Source organism: Amphibalanus amphitrite, unplaced genomic scaffold (assembly GCF_019059575.1).
Source record: "Amphibalanus amphitrite isolate SeventyFive unplaced genomic scaffold, NRLGWU_Aamphi_draft 000567F_arrow, whole genome shotgun sequence".
In the NCBI taxonomy this organism is placed as follows: domain Eukaryota; kingdom Metazoa; phylum Arthropoda; class Thecostraca; order Balanomorpha; family Balanidae; genus Amphibalanus; species Amphibalanus amphitrite.
In genome coordinates, this window is record NW_024882061.1 from 2,970 (window position 1) to 22,883 (window position 19,914).

Consider the following 19,914-nt stretch of genomic DNA (forward strand, 5'->3'; position numbering starts at 1 on the left):
TCTTACTCTTTTGAAGTGCAATGCAATTAGTGACATGCGACTTGACTGACTAGTGACTACTGCGCCCCATTTGATGCCACTCGTTACGTAACGTTACTAATGACCTCAACGCGACTTTGTGAGTACAGTGCAACGCGTACCGTACATATATCTTGAAATGTCTTGTAGTGATCCTACGCAGACACATAAGATAAAACCCTGACTTGTTGACCTGCTGCGATTTCTCAGGGAGCTGGGGAGTATGTCAGTGACCCTCCGTGACCTGTGGTCTCGCAGACATGTGGGGGAGTACATTCACCAATTGTTACCCTCTGTGACCTGTGATGACCTCGCGGAGACCTGTGGGGGGTACATCCGCGGCTAAGTAACCTATTTGATCTTCTGTGACACTAGAGATCTGGGAGAATACAGTCGCAACTCGCAGCCCTTTGACCTGTGGCCCCTCAGAGACCTGGGGAAGTACATACATCCGCATTTCAGTGGCCTGCTTTGACATGCTATGACCCCGCATTGACCTATGTGACCTCTGTGATCCTCAGGGACCTGGGCGAGTACATCTACAGCTCAGTGTCCTGATATGACCCACCCACATTGACCTTCAGTGACCTCCTGCGGCCCTCAGGGACCTGGGCGAGTACATCTGCGGCTGTAAGGCCCTCTGTGACCTGATATGACCTCTGTGATCTCTCAGGGACCTGGGCGAGTACATCCGTGGCTGCGTGGCCGAGGCGTTCCGTCATGGTGAGCACAGCTCGGTGGATGAGCGCGTCTGTCGCCGCCAGCTGGAGAGCCTCTCACGGATCGCCTCCAACCACCACGTGACGGCGTGTCGACGCAGCGGCACAGGTAACACACACAGTAACACACTGTGGCGTAACGGTGACACATGACGACACACAGGTAACACACAGGTAACACACAGTGGCATAGCGGTGACTCATGGCGACACACAGGTAACACACAGCTGGGGCGTTCCACGACAGATCGACCAAGCCATAACACCCTACCTCTCAGATTTTGATGAAATTGCGTCTATGGGGTTATCCGTACCGTAGATTCATAATCTCTTATTTTTAGCGTTATACTACGAAGGGTTTACGAGTTATAGCCAGAGGCATTTTTCAAAATGCCCAGAGTAACCCTCTTTTAAACTCGTATTATCAAAAAATATAGCCAGTAACCTACATTAATATGCATATCATTGGAATCCTCATTGACAGTAGAAAATTATCCAACCAAAATATTTTGAAAATTTTCAAAATCGCAAGATTTTTTGAAATAATGAATTTTTGATTTTCGATTTTCAAAAGGTGGCCATTTAATTTTTGACAAAAATATTATGCCAAAAGATGCCTCTGGATATGGAAATTTAATGTCCAAAAAATTAGAGACATGTTTTGCCTTTAACTTTTTATATAATTTTTTGTTTACGACAATGTTTGTAGTAAAAGGGAACACTTGGTGATGCCTTCCAGAGCCAATCATTCTCCTACCCACATATCCTCGAACTGTTTCATGAAAATTAGAAATAAAAGCCTGGCACTCACACTCACAGACCAGGCATGCGATTATTGAATGATGTTTGCTTCACTTTCGCTGTAGTTTCGAACATTGTTCAGGCAAAAAAAAAAAAAAAAAATGAGCTGAACACTGATATCGGCCGCCTCGCATGTAATTCTGAATTCTGATATGCTTCTAAGCAGCTTGCACTGGTGAAACGTTACACTGGCGGATCCAGGGGGTAGGGCCATGCTCCCCCCAAAGCCCGTTTACCCCCCCCCCCCGCAAAAACCCGAGTTTTAACATTGCGCCTATGGCGGTGCATGGAAAGGAAGGGGCCATTTCGGCCATTTGCCCCCCCCCCCCCAAAAAAAAAACGTCCGGCTCGATCCGCCAATGAAACGTTAGGAATTATCAAAATTGCTAATCGGACATTGTGGCTGGACATACCTACACAACTTCCGTTCATAAGAGCCGAGGCTGTGTTAGAGTTAAATGAGGAGAAGGCTCTAGCTAGTAATCGCATGAAGTTCGCTCTGTCCTTGTAATAACGGACTTTCAGTAATTTTGATGAATAAATTTGCCACAAAAAAATATTTGAGTACCAAAATGCGGCATTTGAAGGTAATTGATTGCAATTGCCAGGGGCGTGACCAGGTCAGAGTGGGAGGGGGTGACAAAATTACAAGTACTTGAAAATTCGCCGATATTGAATTCTGTTTTCTTGAAACTGGAAGCATCTCTAACGTTTTGAAATTAATGCATTTCGAGGTAGCTAGTGGCTTGGGATGCTCCATGTTTCACTAACATTCACTTTCATAGTATTTTTATTCCCACCCGGCCGAAGGGGAGGGTTTGATGTGCAGCCCCAACGGTTTTCTCGATATTGTTTGCAGTGGTGTAAGGCTGGAGAGCTGAAAGTTGACATTCCGAATCTGTTGACGCCAACAGAACAGGCTCAGGTCAGCTTACTGACATATGACGTCACAAATAAACCTCGGAATAATGCAAAAAGTTGCAGTTTTGCACTGTACTCTCAGTGTAAGGGAACCTTTTGCAGGGGATGACACAAGTAACGGCAGTAACGGCTGTTGAGATTTCACAACATCAATTCCCCTAACTTTCCTAAATTTTCACCCGAAGTCAAGCTGGTCACGTGACTTCACTAAGTCAATGGGAAATATTGAAACATTTGAACTGTTATTTGGATGCCGAAAATGATCCAAGCCCATCTCAAACGCCTGTAATCGTGATTTCATACACTTTTGCGATGAGCGATTCGATAAGCTTTATCACAAGTGTATTCGCGGCCATTGGGGCGACGTAAGAAAAGAAGAAAACAACTGGCCCCAAGAACTTTAAATCATCAGTTAGCATGCATCTTTTCCTTGATCTGTAGAGAATTTACCATTAATTGCTAGAGAAAATTGCATTTAAAATCTTCCATCTATGCTTTTTTCATCGTTTGCACAATATGTTCTTTTATTAAGCTAAAAATACTAATTAGAAATAGTTCCCGCATCATCAAGAGCAATAGGGAAGGCTTGAAGTGAATACAATAATCTAAACGGTGTTGTAATCTATGTGAAGACACTTCTAAAATTGCCTGTAGAAATATTGAAGGCGAAAGTTTAACTTGTTCACAAGACGGATGTCTATAAACCTATTCAACGTGTGACAACTCAGCCGGTATTTCGTCGCCTACAGCCCAGCTTTCCCTAGTGACCGATAGAGGCGCTGCTATCGATGTCCGCCCGTGCCGCCTAACGTCTTAGGTTTTTGCATTGAGGACCTTGCAATGCGCCGTATATGCCGTTACATTGTACGGTCGTGTGAGGTCATCAGTTTTCTTTTTGTCAATGACTGAATGGAATTTATCAAACGAGTCGAATAAGCCACCAGTGAACTCAGGGAACCCTGCTGAACTGAATCATATACTTACAATAGCCGTTTTCACGACGGTTATCTGACACACATTAACTGATATTTGATGGGATTTGGTCAAATTTGGTTCATAGTTGATTCTTAATTGTTTTTAGCTTAGGTTGCGCTAGTTGCTTATTGACCTTATTTATCAAATTATCAGTCGTTACTTTTTACTCAAGCATAACAATAAAATTACGTTATAAAAATAGCTGTAGTAAAAGATTTGGCTAGATTCGTCTGATATCCGTCGTGAAAACGGCTGAAATGGTCTCATTTGAACAGCTTCTTGACCTCAGCGGTTTTGATGTGTCCTCGACCTGAGGAAAACATCTTAACCCTCGCCCGTAAACGGCGATCTGCCACCTTCGCCCATGCAGGGGGGGGGTTGGTGCGACCCCCCCCCCCCCTTGGCGTTTGAAAACGGAGCGTCGTAGAGCTTAGCGGAAAAGACCAACGGATTGCTCTTGCCGAGATCTCGCGATTGGTGGTATATTTTTTGGTCCTAGGTCAACATTTGACCTACTTTTGACCGGTCAAAGGTCAAATTTTCGGAAAAATAGACTTTTTTCAACTTTCCGCGGCGATTGCGGCAAAACGGTGGGAGATATCGACTTGAAACCTTCACTATCGTGTTCCTTGATCAATTATCTATCGTTTGGTATGTATTTCGTTTCCCTAGCTCTAAAAATGGCGCGTTGGGAGCGCCGGAAGTCGGCAAGGTCACAGTCGGCGGCAGAAATTCGAAAAATCAAAATTTAAATTTTTGAAATCTGATTGTATTTTTGGATTTGGAAGGTCCATTTGCTCCCTATAGAAGCTAATATTGCTGCATATTCCCATTGAGGTGACAAGAATTAGCAAAATAGTGGTTCGGGCGCTTTTCAAAAATAGTACCGGACGCTGTTCCTCTTGTGACGTCATAGCTCCGTGACCTGACCTGACCCGGTCAAGTTTCTCATACCATATGATAGCCAATACTTGCCCCAACATGCATGGGAAGTTTCATCACGATCCATCAACCGATGTCCGTACCACCGGCAGGAAACCTCGGGCGTTGGCACTCAGTTTGTGAAAATCCGGCCGGAGGCTGTTCCCTTTGTGACGTCATAACTCCGTGACCTGACATGACCCGGTCAAATTTTTTTTTATCAAAAGATGCGCAAGGTTTGCCCCATAAGGTACCCAAAATTTGGCGGCGCTGCGCGCCGCCGTTTTTGCACTATTTCCGAAAAACCTCAGGGGGGGGGTTGCACCAACCCCCCCCCTACATGGGCGAGGGTTAAGCTGACCTCTTCCAAACCAAGTTTTATCATTCCGGCAACCGGTAACCTCTGAGGTCAGGTCAAATGCCTTGAGGCAGGGATCCAATTTTCGGTCAATAAATCACTTAAATGGTCGCAGAACCGTCATTTCGGTATCTGGCAAATATTTCAGGTCCCGAAACTGGTTAATTGAGATAATACCGGCCTACGGCAAAAGTATCTGTCGATTCGACAGCTCATTTTCAGTACATTGATGTCCCTCCCCTCAATGTCGTCATTTTGTTAGGAATTTATTAACGAAAAACTCTTGACTCAATCAGCGTTAGTGACGTCATAAATGACGTTGCGTCATTATGACGTCATGCAAGGCCCACCAGCAAAACTAAAGCATCGGAACTTGCAAAGAATGCGTGAATTACATACGTTCTCTCCGTAAACTATTGTTTGGCGTTTCGCAAAAGTAACATTTTTAAGCATTAGACAGGCTCACTTACGTGACGTCATAGTTCAGTAAAGTGACCTTATATGAAAGTTCATTTGATGTCACAAGATAAATCAACTAGATAACTTGTAATAACTGTCCGGCTTCAGCACTCTATCGCCAATGCGTCCCCAGCAGTGATGAGAAAACCGTCAAAGGCATTCGCTCCCTCGGCCACAGGGGGTTAAACCTCGCTCTCTTGAAAACAATACGCCATTATGACGTTTTTGGATCTTTGGGTCCTAACTTAGCTTTCGTAGGTGTCTTAAGCATCTTTAAAAAGAATTAACAGCGTCGCAATTAGCTCTTGATCACATTTCACCGTACTCCGTTTAGACCGGTTGACAGTTATTGTTATTTTTTTCACTGTACGACGAAATTCAATGTTGTATAGCGACCTTTAGGGGAAAAAACATGTTTTTAATATTTTCATCATTGAAAGTCAATGCGTTGACAAGACTTTTGCTGCAAAAATAAATTGTAAAAAAAGATGGCCACGTTCTCAAAATTTAATTTTTATAAATCAATTTTATGTTAAAAAATTAAAAGAGCAAAATTTTCAAAAATAATTGATATCACCAAAATCTTTGGTTAATTCTTATTGTGATGATATGCAGTTTTATATGAATCTAATCAGTATTTAGCTAAATATTTGCGGATGAAACTTAGAGTTTTTATGGTAGCCATTAACTTGCCTGGGGCAATATCTCCCAAAGTGTTGGACGAATGAGATTGAAAATGTCACAACACGAATCGCCGGACAAGATAACCCCATAGACGAAATTTCATCAAAATATGAGAGGTAGGGTGTTATTTCGTGATTTTTTTGGTCGATCTGTCGTGGAACGCCCCAGCTAACACATAGTGACACACATGGTGACAGGTGACACACGTGGTTGGTGATGGACAGGGTCAGGTACAGCCCACCGCTAAAGTAATGTAGGGTTTTACCAATCTCAACGATTGGCTTTGACTGGCGATTGTTTAATGCGGAGTGATCGAAAAGAAGATGTCAATAGCTAAAATTGCAGCTGCAAAGGTGACGATACATATAAGCTACATTCAAAGTTTCATTGTATATATAGTCTGGCTAATCGTTCCTAAGCTTCAGAAGCAGAACATACCCGTGACTGAAACCCCACATTACTTCTGCTGTGGACTGTACATGTGACACACGGTATGGGAGAGGGACACGGTCAGGTAGTGGTCCGGGCTGTGTAGGTTGGGGTCCGCTGTATTTCGGTACGGAGTGTTGTTTTGGTGAGTGAATTCTGTGTTGGGCTGAGGTAGTGGCTGATTGGTGGACTGGGAATGACGAGCGGCCTGAGGTCATTGTAACGTCAGCGTGACGTAATTGTGTCGATGTGTCGGCAGACACGTGTATCGAGTGATCGTGGGCAGTTGTCCAGGGCACTGACAGCCATGCCCCGGTGGGACCCTAGACGTGTTGCGTTTGAACATTCCGGAATGCAGGAGTTAAAGGCAAATTATGCGCGTGGGGCTTTGAAGCCAGCGGAATACAACGAAATTAGATTTTGCCAGGTCTGCCAGTTCAATGCCCTTGACGACACCAAAGAGATTATCTCTCATTTGTTCATTTTGCTCAGGTTTTGAAGACTTCAAAGCGTTTGATGAGAAAGGCAATTTCAATTTACTTTAAGAGTTTTCAGAGTGTAACCTGTGCTTCAAAGGATTTAGCTTACTCCCTCAATAAAGTATGAGTATGTTCCCCACTATCGTGTTACAATTGTTACAATTGTGCTCTCATATAGGTAACTATTCATGTCAAACATGCAACTCATCTTCCAAATTTATGAATTGTTATAGGCTTGCAGAGGCTGAACTTTCATGTTTTTTTTTAATACTGCGCCGTTCACCTTACGGAAATTGCATGTTTATTTTCGCTTGACAGCTAGCAGCTTTTAGCGGTATTCCGAATAAGTGTTTAGATGTCTTCGCATCTTTAGATGTTTGCCTTTGACATGGCATGCTGAATTTTATTTTCTCATCAAGCACGGCATTGCCGCTGCCATTGCTGGCGTATATTCATATGTCTCATCGTTCTCAAAACGTGCACGATTGCAAGCTCAATGAAGCTTCATTTACATGGCAACATACCTATGGCAACATCATTCGTTCTTTTGCAGCGGTCGCATTTCACAAGTGGTGATCAGGCTACTTGCTGATTATTCGCTATTCAGCTCAAGTCATATCAGTATAATTAATGGCTTCCATGTTGTCAGTGATTTACACAAATGACTTATAGGTGCCATAACAAACTATCAGATATTTGCGTGTCTACTTTATGTGGCAATGAAGCGGTGCCGGTAACCAAAGGCCGGCTAAATATAGGCCCAGTTTGACCTTGAATTCGGGGGTTTATCATACCTGGCCAGGGAGGAGGTGGCCTTGGAACTAGCATTCCCGACTCGTATGCCGGTATTTATCAACCCCACTGGCGACTACCCTTACTACAGCGTAAAAGGGTGTGGCTTGATTTACATCCGCTTATGCTCTTGGTGAGTGTCGTTTTACTACCAGGCAATTGATACTGTTCTAGTTAAGCATTCATAGCCAGTGCCTTTGCTTCAATGCTATACCATTCAATGATATTCTCTAATACAGGGGTCGGCAAATGGTGGGGCATGCCCCCTTTGGGGGTAATGGAGCCCTTTCGGTGGGGGTAATGAGGGATTCTGAGAAAGCCTATCTTTTTAGAGTTTGTAGCTCCAGTGATGGAGCCATCGTGACTGTTGCATCCCAGGGTTCAAAGATTAGCCCAGGCCAAAGGCACAGCACACATTGATTAGATACCAATTTTCACGTACCTGCTCGCCTCACCATCTCACCCCTCCGTACAGTCTTACAAAAGCAGCTGCAACTTTTAACCGTCGCCCGTCTGTTGGCGTTTCAACAGCCGCTAACGTAAGGGGGAGGAGTCGATCGGACCCCCGCGGCCTCTCGCAGGCGCGGATCCAGGGGGGGCGACGGGGGCGGCCCCCCCCCCGACATCCGAAAAAGGCGCCCATAGCCCGCGGCAGAGAGGGCGCCCCGAGCAAAACAGAGGCGACACAGCAAAGGTTGAGCAGAAATAGGGCGCCTCCAGGCTCCAGCAGAAGTTGGGCTCACCAAGCAGGAGAGCGACGCCCAATTGCCCATTCCCAGCAGCTCAGAGTCGCCCCAGAAGCAGATGGGCGCCCCCAGCAGAAGAGGGGCGTCTTATTACAAGAATAAAAAGATGCCTTCTGTTCAAGAGGGGCACTCCTGGCAGGAGAGGTGTCCCCCTGAAGAGGAGCGACGCCCCAGCAAAAGTAGAGAGGCGCCCCCATTCCAAGAAGAAGAGGGGCGCCCTAACCGCAGATAGGCGCCCCAATAAAGAAAAAGAGAAGCCCCATAATAAAAAAAATGGGTGCCACTGGCAGAAAAGGGGCGCCCCCGGCAGCGGAGGGGGCCCAGCAGGAGAAAGGAGCCTCCAGCAGGAGACGGGCGCCCCAGCGAAGGGGGCGCCCCAGCAGAAGAGAGGAGTCCCCTGCAGGAGAGGGGCGCCCTCAGCAGAAGAGGGGCGCCCCAGCAGAAGAGAGGCGCCACAGCAAAAGTTGATCAGAGCTGGGGAGCCTTCAGCAGAGGTTGGGCTCGCCAAGCAGGATAGGGGCGGCCCATTGACAATATCCGGCAGAAGACAGACGCCCCAGCAGCAGATGGGCGCCCCCGGTAGAAGAGGGGCGCCTCATTACAAGAAGAAAAGGAGTATATTCTGCACAAGAGGGGCGCCCCTGAGGCAGCGGAAGGGCAACCCCAGCAGAGGGGCTGTGCCCCAGTAAAAGGAGAGTGCTGAGTGGTGCCCCGCTCCGAGCAGAAGAGGGGCGCCCAAGCAAAAAGAGGAGCCCCATGAGAAGAAAGGGGATGCCTCTGGCAGGAGAGAGACGTCCCCCGCAGTGGAAGGGCGCCCCCAGAAGAGGCGTCTCTAGCAAAAGATAAGTGCCCCTGCAGGAGAGGGGCACCCCAGCAAAAGTTGGGCAGAAATGGGGCGCCCCCAGCAGAATTTGGGGTCGCCGAACAGGAAAGGGCCGCCCCATTCACAGTAGAAAAAGGGACTCCCCAGCAGCAAAGGCGTGCCCTAACAGAAAAGGTGCACTCCCAGTAGAAGCGGGACGCATCAAGAAGAAGAGGGGCACTTCTAGCAAAAAAATGGGCGTCCCAGATAAGTGGGCCGCCTACAGCAAATTGGTCGTTCTTAGAAGAAATGAAGGCGATTTCAGCAAAGTGAGCCTCCCCAATCCCCATGACGGATTGGGCGATCCAAGCAGAGGTTGGGCGCAAATATCTTTAAAACGGCGGCGCTGCGCGCAGCCGTCTTAAAGATATTTGCGAAAAACCTAGGGGGACGTGACATGACAACGCACGGCGTGGGTTTTAAACTCTCGATTTTGACGACGGTTTGGCGCCCCCGGATTGCCAGGTCGCCCCTATTTCAACTTGCCGCCCCCCCCCCCTCCCGAAAATTCCTGGATCCGCCCCTGGCCTCTCGGATAGTGAGATGGAGCTGTGCATAAAAAAGACGAGCGTGCTACCCGTGACAATAGGAAGCCGCTGCTGCCCATTTTTAAGGTCCTTGGTCATTTCGTCTCATTCAAGAGGGCAATGACAAGTGTCGAGAAAATCGGGACCCGCTATAACTTCTTGAAGTGAGATTTTATGGCTCAAGATGATCTCCAGAAAAAGTTCATATGCCAGCGGTCATTATGGGTCCAGAGGCCAGTTTTACCAACAGAAAAATAGCCGCCTGCCGGAATTTTTTGCCTAAAGATCGTTTCACATATGGAGCGTAAACGGTAAAGCCCTATCCGCTTACGAGCCCATCGCGTTTACGCTCCGTATGTGAAGCGGTCTTGAGGCAAAAATTCCGGCAGGCGGTTATTTTTCTGTTGGTAAAACTGGTCGCAGGTCATGATATTTTCCGGGCTGGTAAAAAAAAGATGGGCTCGAGGGTACAATTTGGTCGTGATCCAATGCCTTTTACGTGAGCCTTTAACGAAAAACCACCCGCCGCCCCTATACGTACAAGGGTTAAATGGGATATAGCATAGGCGGCGGAACGGGGAGGGCACCGGGGCACCGTGCACTAGAGCACTTCACGGATACCGTAAAGTGGGGCTATTTGAGACAGTGGGGCTATTTGAGACAGTATTTAAAATCGCTATAAAATGAAGATCGTTTGATTTTTGTGTGATATTTTTGCTCAGGGAGGTGTGGAATCGAGCAGTAAATCGCCTGAGCAAAAAAATAAGCATTACTTTCAAGTGGTTTTTATTTTATAGCAATTTTAAATACTGTCTCAAATAGCCCCACTGTCTCAAATAGCCCCACCTTACGGTAGGCTTTTTAGGATCCGGCCGGCCCATATCCGGCAAGTCATATCCAGATCCGCCCATTATCCGCCTTTCTTTGAATATAGAGGATTCTTCATGGCTCCGAGTGGAAGATAAGGATATCTTTTCCAAGCGGGTTACTGAAAAACCGAGCGACGAAGGAGCGAGGTTTTTCTGTAACACGCGAGGAAAAGATATCCGATCTTCCACGAGTGAGCCATGAGGAATCCTATATCTTTCTATGTTGAGGTTTATTCTTAATTAAGAAAATAATATATTTAAATGCATTCATCCATGTAAAAATAGATTCAGAGTAGTTTGTTCTTATTTCATAAGTTTCATCCATAAACAACCATTAAAAATGTCGTTCGGTTATTGACCCATCATCACTTGAACTCTTGATTTTTCGTTATGAACCCTCGAGACCTTATCTTTGCATCTCAGAGGGATGCAGAGATAACAAATTCTTATCTCTGCATCTCAGAGGAGTGCGAGATAGAAATATCCCTGCACTGTAGACCCAATGGCAAATAAACCTCAACTAGAAAGATATCAGAATCCGGCCCACCCTGGGCCCGTATTGCAGCCAAACTTCCAAAAAATATCCGTAATAATCCGTTTCACCAATAACTGGTTTCACCCAAAACTGGACTAACAAATTCAATCTAAGGGACCAGACAGCCATACATCTCACAGACCATCATGGTTCCAAAAACCATGCTTATAAACCTAAAACCAAATGAAAATCACCACATTGGTAAACTAGGTATCAATTTTTAACTTCAATGTTGAATGTTAAAATTTTGATCCGTTTTGATCCGGGTTCAACCTTCAATTCCCAAATCCGGCCCGCCCATATCCGTTCTTTTTTAACAAATTTAGAATCCAATCCTATCCGGTCCGCGGATTTATCCGTGGATAACGGATTTATCCGGCCCATGAAGTGCTCTACCGTGCACCCTTTGATTTTTGCATTTTAACATTAGCCCTATGGGCGTTGCATGGAAAGAATGGGACCAAAAGTCGGCAGTGCCCCCCCCCCCCTCCCCCTTAATTGAAGGTGTTCCGCCGCTACTGGGATATAACTGGGTTAGGTATTAAATGTTTTGTGGAGGAAGTGTCATGTTTTAAATTTGATGCATTGGAAATGCACAAATACCCAAAGAGTTCCAGGACGGTACGGAATTTCAGTAAACTTGGTTGTGTCAGCAATGGGGTCTGGTAGGTGGGGGTAATGGCCCTGCCTGGCGCCCAAAAAGGGGGCACGACCCCGAATGACGTGCCGACCACTGCTCTAATATCTACTATCCAATGTCCTAAAACGACCATAATCGTTTTCTGACGAGACTGCTCAACCATTACCATCGTCTTTAGAAATAATTGATTTGATTTGATTGAAAGTGCCTAATCCGTTCCGATCCGTACTATATGCACACAGTTTCGAATTCAGCCATTGTTAGCCTCTGACGGCAGTTGTATGACGGCAGACGTATGCACAGCCTTCTGCACACTGCGTGGTAGTTTTTTTCGACAAAACCGATGATAACTCAAAAACTATGTTATCAGTCGGTCGGAACTCATTGCACATAGATGTGACATGCTCCTCTCCTTCGATTGGGTCTATCACTAAGAGAAGTAAACGCCTTGTGTGACAACAAATTGCAAAAGTTTGTTTTTTGGGCAAATATAAACTTTGGTGTGTTGTTGCCAAACCTGATGGGAAATGTATACCATGATAAGCCCAATCTAAGGTGCGGAGTCTCGCGCGTCTCGCTGTTACGATTTACGAGTGACAGATATCATAGTATTTGAGTTATTCTCGGTTTTGTCGAAAAAAGAATACCTACCACGCAGTGTGCAGAGAGCTGTACGTAATCACCTAAGTTAGGGAATATTATTTGCATTTGTCGTGCGAAAACTGCATCAGATGCGCACATTTTTGCTCTTGAAAACTGACGTCAATATTTGATTTCATTTGACCTCACCTTGACCTGACCTCGACCTAAATTTCACCATACAACAATGGCCCACATCTTACTTTAATGACCTTATCCTCGTAGTCTAAGAAGCAAAACACGTGTTGTTTGATCATTTCAAGCAGAGATCTTCATCAGAATACCAAATCAAAACTGTTTGGCATTCTGATGAAGAGCTGTGGTCGACATTATTGATATTCAAGTGTTATGCTAAAACCTTTACTACGAGGATAGGCTCATTGAACTAAGATGTTTTACAAATAATTGTGACTTCAGTAATCAGTATGCGCTTGGGTCTTTGCAGTAAATTTGCTTTACTGACACCCGTTCCCAACCTTCAGCCATTTGGACTTAATATCCTTAAAAGAAAGAAAGAACATCTTTTATTTTTAACTAAAAATCGCGATCACAAGGAACGTTCATAACATGTTTCATCTGTCTTTTTGTGTTTCTATGGTATTCCAGTACAAAAGAAACGAATGAAAATAAATAACATCTGAAGCAATAATACAATAGAAACGATTCATTCAAGAACCACAGAAACTAATCCGAATGTCCAACAAAGCAGGCCTGTCTTTGCCAGCACACCGATAAAAACGACTGAAGAAGTAACAATAACAGGCACAAACAGTATGGCTAGTGAAGCTGCACATTGCACATATAGGCAGTTTATCAGGGGCAGTGTGGCAGCTACATGCAGTCAAAGCCCGAGGGTGCCCGAGGGTATATGCGGTATTCGTCTTACCTGAGCGTTTGAGCGACCCAATCAATACGAAAGTAGCGACTTATTCACTAGTTAATGACTGAACATTTGATTATAATGCAAAACATCTTTAACAGATTTAGAAGCATAGCTAGAAATAAATTGCATTTAACTGTATCATGTAAGGCATTGAACAACTCTACGTTGTTCGATGATGAACTGGGGCTAGAGAGGCGTAATAGCGACTGTTGCAAGAAAATTTGCAAAGGTTGTATGTCAGAACATCGCACAGCCTCGTTTCCTAGAGCCGCTCATCTCGTAATGAGGCATCATGTCACCGGTTCTGTCAATTTTTTTTTTAGGTCGTGTGACATGAAATTGACGTTGAAACTTGGCTGGCACCGATGCAAATCATGTGCCAAGCTTGATACACGCAAGCACATACTTAACCATACTTAGCTTTATGGATGAAAACCATTCAGATTAAATTTCAAACGGTACAGGCTACAGCAGACGCCAGTGCTAAGTTCAATTTGCGCTCATCGGCCGTATTGAACCAGTGTGAAGCAGCGACAGTCAATTAATGATAGGGGACATCGAACTTCAATTCTAACGATATGACGGACGTCACATTTATGATGGTGGTTGACGTCCTGGAATCAAAAACTAACATCAGACACATGCACGTCAGCGTCATTTCCCATTTCAAGCCAGTTCCAGGTATAGCCAGAATAGTACCTAACTACCAGTATAACGCCTTTTGGGGCGACTAACGGAGCGAGCGAGAGGGTGGGCCTTGCACGTGCGAAATCGCGAGAGGGTACCTCCAACTGACTTGTGCACGGCACCCTTCTAACCGGTCTCTAGCGATGTGCCAAATTTGGGCACAATCGGCCCAGCCGTTCTCGAGATCTGGAAGCAGCACCCTGCACGTGCGCACGTGCAAAATGGGTCCCAACTGACTTGTGCAAGGCACCCTACTAACCGGTCCCTAACTGTGTACCAAATTTGAGCGCAATCGGTCGAGCCGTTCTCGAGATCTGGAAACGACCCCTGCACGTGCGCACGTGCAGCCGCACCCCAACTCTGGCACATGGATATGCAGTGCCTAGTGGGTGCCTACCTACATGCCAACTTTCAGCGCAATCGGCCAAGTAGTTACCGAGATATTGCAACAATTACAAAACTGACACCTCTTCGTTTTGCACGTGGCACGTGCATAAGGGGTCACCCACATGCATCGGGAATAGTCCAATACTTGGTAGAAGGAATGAAGCTACCCTACAAAAATTACCGCATGTAAATCGGTCAAGTGGTTGCTGAGATATAAGCCTCGCAAAAGCGTCCGCATGGCCGGCCGGCCGGCCGGCCGCTCATACTCAGAAATTTCCGTTAATCTAAGGAAAGACTCCGCTCGCTTCGCTCGCTCCGTAATGATAGCTGGATGTGTATAACTGGACACAACGAAAATGTCATTGCTAGCGGTTTGTTGGCAGGGTACGACCCGAATAAAGGTTGTCATGGGCACGATCTGCTTGCAGCCTGTTGCATGCAAAGTTCCGACCCGAACAGACCGTCTACAAATAAAAATGAATGTCAAGAACATATAGAACAACACCAACGCTCAGCCTCACTAAAGTCACATGCGGTACAAGATAGTGCTCTAAGATGTGATAAAAAATGAATCGTACTTTCCTGTTTGCTCGAATGTAAATGTTGAATTTGTGCTATAACAAACTGCCTGTCTGTATATGTGATTCAAATGTCGATCAATGGTGCCGGGCTGCTGCGTCTGACGATTGAGCCAGTTCACCCAAGAATGGCTGGTAGCTGGTACTGACTTCTATGAACAGGGGCTGCCAGTTCCGGTTGGAATGTTCTATTGCGCGTTGAAACACGAGGTCATTAGGTACGTAATTAAACAGAGACAGCCATCCCGTTTGATGGGGGAGGGGTGACCCCAGCGGGCACCCTTTTTCACACTACCCAGTGTTCGTACAGGAAATGTTCACACCGTGTGCGCTATTCTCGGAGCCGCGCGGTGAATCAGCTGGTGGGGTCGTGCACAGTTATGTAACAAACGAGATTTCAAACAGTCACTAACCGCGCCGGCCGCGCTGCCTGCCAAACCCACTTGTCGAACAACGGCTCAATAGACATAGCTGGCGGCTGAATCGCAAGGTCGGCGCTGTCATGTCGGGTCGGCTATTCAGGCTGCTGTATTTTTATCATAAGGTTATTGGCTCGGGCGCTGCAATGCATGATGCAATTCAGAGCTGTATTATGCAGGGCGGGACCAAAGTGTTCTGAATCAAGCTGACTGTTGCGAGCCTATCATCAACAATTGATTTACATGTAACCAAGTGCAAAACAAAGTCGCGCTAGCGATCCACTAATGACCGATGGGCGTTGGTCACGTGTTCCGCCGCATCCCTGGGGTATCATATCTCTGAATAAGAACATTGCTCGCACCGCTGGCCACGTGACCTGTAAGAAAGCCCCCGTCCAGCGCGGCAGATAATACAAACAGATACTGAATGAGGAAACACGGGAAAACACATAGAAATGCTGAGCCAGAAATAGCAGCGCCTTTATTGCAGCCTTTATTTATTGGGGTCTTCTAATATAATGGGGTTCTTGCGCCATCCAGACTGAATATGCGTGTCTTGCCTTTTCACCGAAACTTCGTGTTTGGTGTCAGAAACTTGGAAAGCCTTGAGCTATTGTAACGTTAAAATGACCGCTCTACAAGTGCACCTCCAGCACTGTTTCAGCTCTCTGCATACAACTTGTGCGCGAGTTCCGAAGTTCTGCGTGGTGCAGCTCTGGTCTGTGATGATTGCACAGGACTGGCTGGTGGCTGGATGAGCATTGAGCACTCTTTGCTGAGTGGGCGGATCACCTGTTCTACTCATTCTCCTTGGGGCCCAGGTCAGCGCCGCTAGCTCCCATGAAACACACTGCCCCCCCCCCTCTTCTCACCTGGGGTGGCCGTCCCGTCCTCATTGCGTTCGCCTGTTAGTATTGTTCTGCTCGAGCGAATCGGCGACGGCTCCCCTGTGTAGATGGTCAGAGGACACTGCTGTGGTGGTGCCGCTGTGTGGACGCTCCGGTGCCGCTGTGTGGACGGTCAGAGGACACTGCTGTGTGGATGGTCAGAGGACACTGCTGTGTGGACGCTCTGGTGCCGCTGTGTGGACGCTCTGGGGCCGCTGTGTGGCCGCTCTGGGGCCGCTGTGTGGCCGCTCTGGGGCCGCTGTGTGGACGGTCAGAGGACACTGCTGTGTGAACGCTCTGGTGCCGCTGTGTGGACGCTCTGGGGCCGCTGTGTGGACGGTCAGAGGACACTGCTGTGTGGACGGTCAGAGGACACTGCTGTGTGAACTGTGAACGCTCCGCTGCTGCTCTGTAGTCGGGCGGCAGACTTTTCTATGTCGGCCGACAGTGAAGCTCTTTGGACGGCCCACAGGTGCCGTTGTGAGGACGGGCAGTGGACACTGGACAGGCTCTGATGTGGCTAGCTTAAGCGCTGCTCTATTGAGTGGATGGGCACCATTCTGTAGGTGGACGTCGGTCTCTCTTCATGGATTGGCGGAGATCTCTCTGCATGGACGGTTGGCTCTCTGTAGATGGACGGCCGCGGGCCGGGTCTCTCTCCATAGATGGACGCCGCTCTGTAGATGGTCGGACGGTCTTTTTCATGGATGGACGATGGTCTCTTACCATGGATGGGCGCCGCTCTGTACCTTGGTGGCGGTCTCTCTTCATGGACGGGCGATACCCTGTAGATGGACGTCGGTCTCTCCACGCCCAGTCAGTCCCGGCGCCACCCCGTCTCGGTCGGACATGAGTGATCGATCCGGTTGACGGCCTCATTTGCCGTATTAGTCCCCGGCGCATGCCGCTGCCGCCGGCGACAACAGCCCCTGGTGACGAATACGTCAGCAGTGGGCAGTTGCGGTGACGCCACTTCCCTCCGCTGATGACGGCCGAGTGCCCCGCCGGCGACCCGCCAACATGGGAACATTGGGAGAGAAGACTGTGCGCAGCCGCTCGGCTGATCGCTGGAGCGGGTCGCCGCGGATGCAGTCGGCGCCCCCGCCGTCAGGATGCCAAATGCGCTGATTGTAGTTAGTGGCAACATATTGGGGCCGTCTGATTGGGTGGGAGGGGATGAGGTACTCCTGGGGAAGAGGGAGAAGGAACGTCTGTGCTGGCGCTGTCGACGCTCGGAAATTATGTTGTGATCGCCTGAGACTTCAGCGTGTTGTCTTACCTCTCAACCGCGAAATGGAACGAAACATCGTGTTAGAATATTTTGAGGCTTTTCGGGATAGGAAGAACAAAATGGCCGGGGAGCTCCAGTGATTGCACCGATCATCGACCGTCCTTGTGACCGAGTTTGACGGCCTCGCGATCCCTTCCCCTGTCGCCGCGATGACGCCATAGCCGAGTTGTGTCCGTTCTGTCGTCGTGGGGACTGGCGCTGGGGAGTGGGGAGGGTGGGTGACCCTGGCTTCTGTCCGCGCTGGGGGGGGGGGGGGGGGGACGGGACGGAGACAGTGAGGCGTGTCGGTCCGGCGGGGCTTCCCCGTCCCACCCGGCACCAGCGTTACAGCTGCCGCCCGGCCAGCCAACCGAGCTTGCCCAGCTTCTTCAGGAGGCTCCCGTCTCGAAGGTCACTCGCCTTACAAGCGCGACTGCTCTACGCAGACTGCTTGTCCGCCATTACCGATCAGTTGTCAAATCATCCGCCGAGAGCTGGACATTTTTTTTCTTTATGTGCTGCTAACTGGTGTTTATTACCCATTTTTTATATTTAATAGAAAATGCTTATCGTTGTATCGTTTTGGCATGTATTTTTTCGCCTTTCGGCTTTCCATCATCCTGAATTAAGCTTACGTGAGCCAGCCATTGCCTATAATTCATTATGGCTTGATGCTGATATCCATGTGCTAAGGTTACCAGGATCCTAATGTTACCTCAAAGTGTTTTTTTTTACGGAACAAGTGTTTTATAAGTTAAAGGTAGTGTGCCAGCTTTCCTGGACCGTATGGAGTTAATGGCCCAGATAAGGAGAACCGGATTTTTAGAACTTATCCATACCTTCAAAACTCATGGAAACGTCTTAAATTCTTCAAATTTTGAGTACCCCAGTGCGAAATTCGCCCCGACGGGTTGTCGGTCGTACCCCAACCACATTTCACACCACTATGAACAATAAATGCCCACACTGAAATCGCTATTACCGATATGCTCATCCAATCAAGTTTCGATAAACCCGTTCATCATCATCTCCTGCGGTTTCGAACACGCCTGTTAGGTGGTGCGGTAGACCGCGCCCAAAGCCAGGGCCCCGGTAACGTGAGGTAGCCGAGTCGGGGCAGCGTGCGCTGACCCAAGCCGGGGCCGCGCGTCCTCCTGGTGTCATGTGATAGCCCGGGGCTGCCCGCGGGGATGCGGTAGACCGCGCCCAAAGCTGCGGCCCCGGCTTGGGTCAGCGGCAGCGCACGCTGCCCCGACTCGGCTACCTCACGTTACCGGGGCCCTGGCTTTGGGCGCGGCTTCTGCTCATACTTTGTGGTGCGGTGGTGGTGCGTCGGGCTGTGCGCTCTGACTTCGGCCAAGAAAAATGCGTCAGCTGATCATTGTCATTTCTGCCACTTGCGTGTGGTGAAATGGGGTCATAACTTAAGAGACGGCTTTTTCATATCAATTATTTTACATAAAATCATATTTCAAACCATAAATAATGTTCGACAGCCAAATAAAAGAAACAATACCAATACAGGCTTACAGTTTAATGCTCGACATTGTGTTGTCTACGATTAGACAGCTGATAACTCATTCCCGTACGTCGTAACTCTAATGACCTTTGCTTATTGTCACATGTGTGCCGCATTCGCGATTGTTGCCGACGCCTGTTTACAGGTCAGCCCACTACAATTGTTATACATATCGAAAAACCGATAAACTTTTAGGCGAAAAAGGCACTATACCAGGCCCATTTTTGATTTTTTTTTTGCGATATTAGGTAAAAACAGAAGCTTCTTATCCTAGGAAAAATAAAATGGGAAATCTTTCAAAGGTGGCACACTACCTTTAAAGCTACTCAGCAGTCAGCTTGCCAAGCCCATGACGCAAGTCATGCATTTGCATTATGCAAGTGACGCAATTACATTTGTGACTTTTGTTCCGTGAGCCGTCGGGTGCGTCATTCTTATGCAGCCTACATGCTCCTGGGAGGATACTTTCTGACCTTTCCAGATGGCTCGTCTCGTGCATTTAGTTTTATGAGTGAAACGGCGAGGGCTCGCCTGGCCGGCACGGTGCTCAGCCGGCTGGCTCGGTTACTACAGCGGGTCAGTTTGGTTAGTCCAGTGGTTAGTTATAGGTTAGTCCAACTGGCTAGTTGGCTATAGTGGGTTAGTCCAGTGGTAAGTCGGTAGTTCATCGGGCTAGTACGGCTAGTCCATCGGGTTGGGTCGGTTAGTTCATGGGGATAGTTCGGTTAGTCCAATGGGGTAGTTTAGCGGGCCAATTACTAGTTTGGTTAGTCCAATGGGCTATGTTCATTTATTCGAGGGGGTTACCTGGACCAGTATAGTCATGGGCCAGTTCGTCGCTGACGAACGGATCAACGGCAGCTTTACTTTATGGTCATCAAGTGTAAGATTTTAATGTTTTTGACTCGTTC

At 47.6% G+C, this 19,914-nt stretch overlaps 1 protein-coding gene across 1 annotated transcript in view; it reads left to right on the forward strand.

Moving 5' to 3' along the window:
* The first annotated feature begins 694 nt into the window (after nt 1-694).
* The window catches only part of LOC122393990 (circadian locomoter output cycles protein kaput-like), a 78,064-nt gene continuing 58,844 nt past the window's right edge, over nt 695-19,914 (forward strand). Inside the window, exon 1 of the mRNA XM_043390513.1 lies at nt 695-846. The gene's annotated coding sequence lies outside the window, so the exon portion shown is untranslated. The remainder of the gene's footprint in view (nt 847-19,914) is intronic.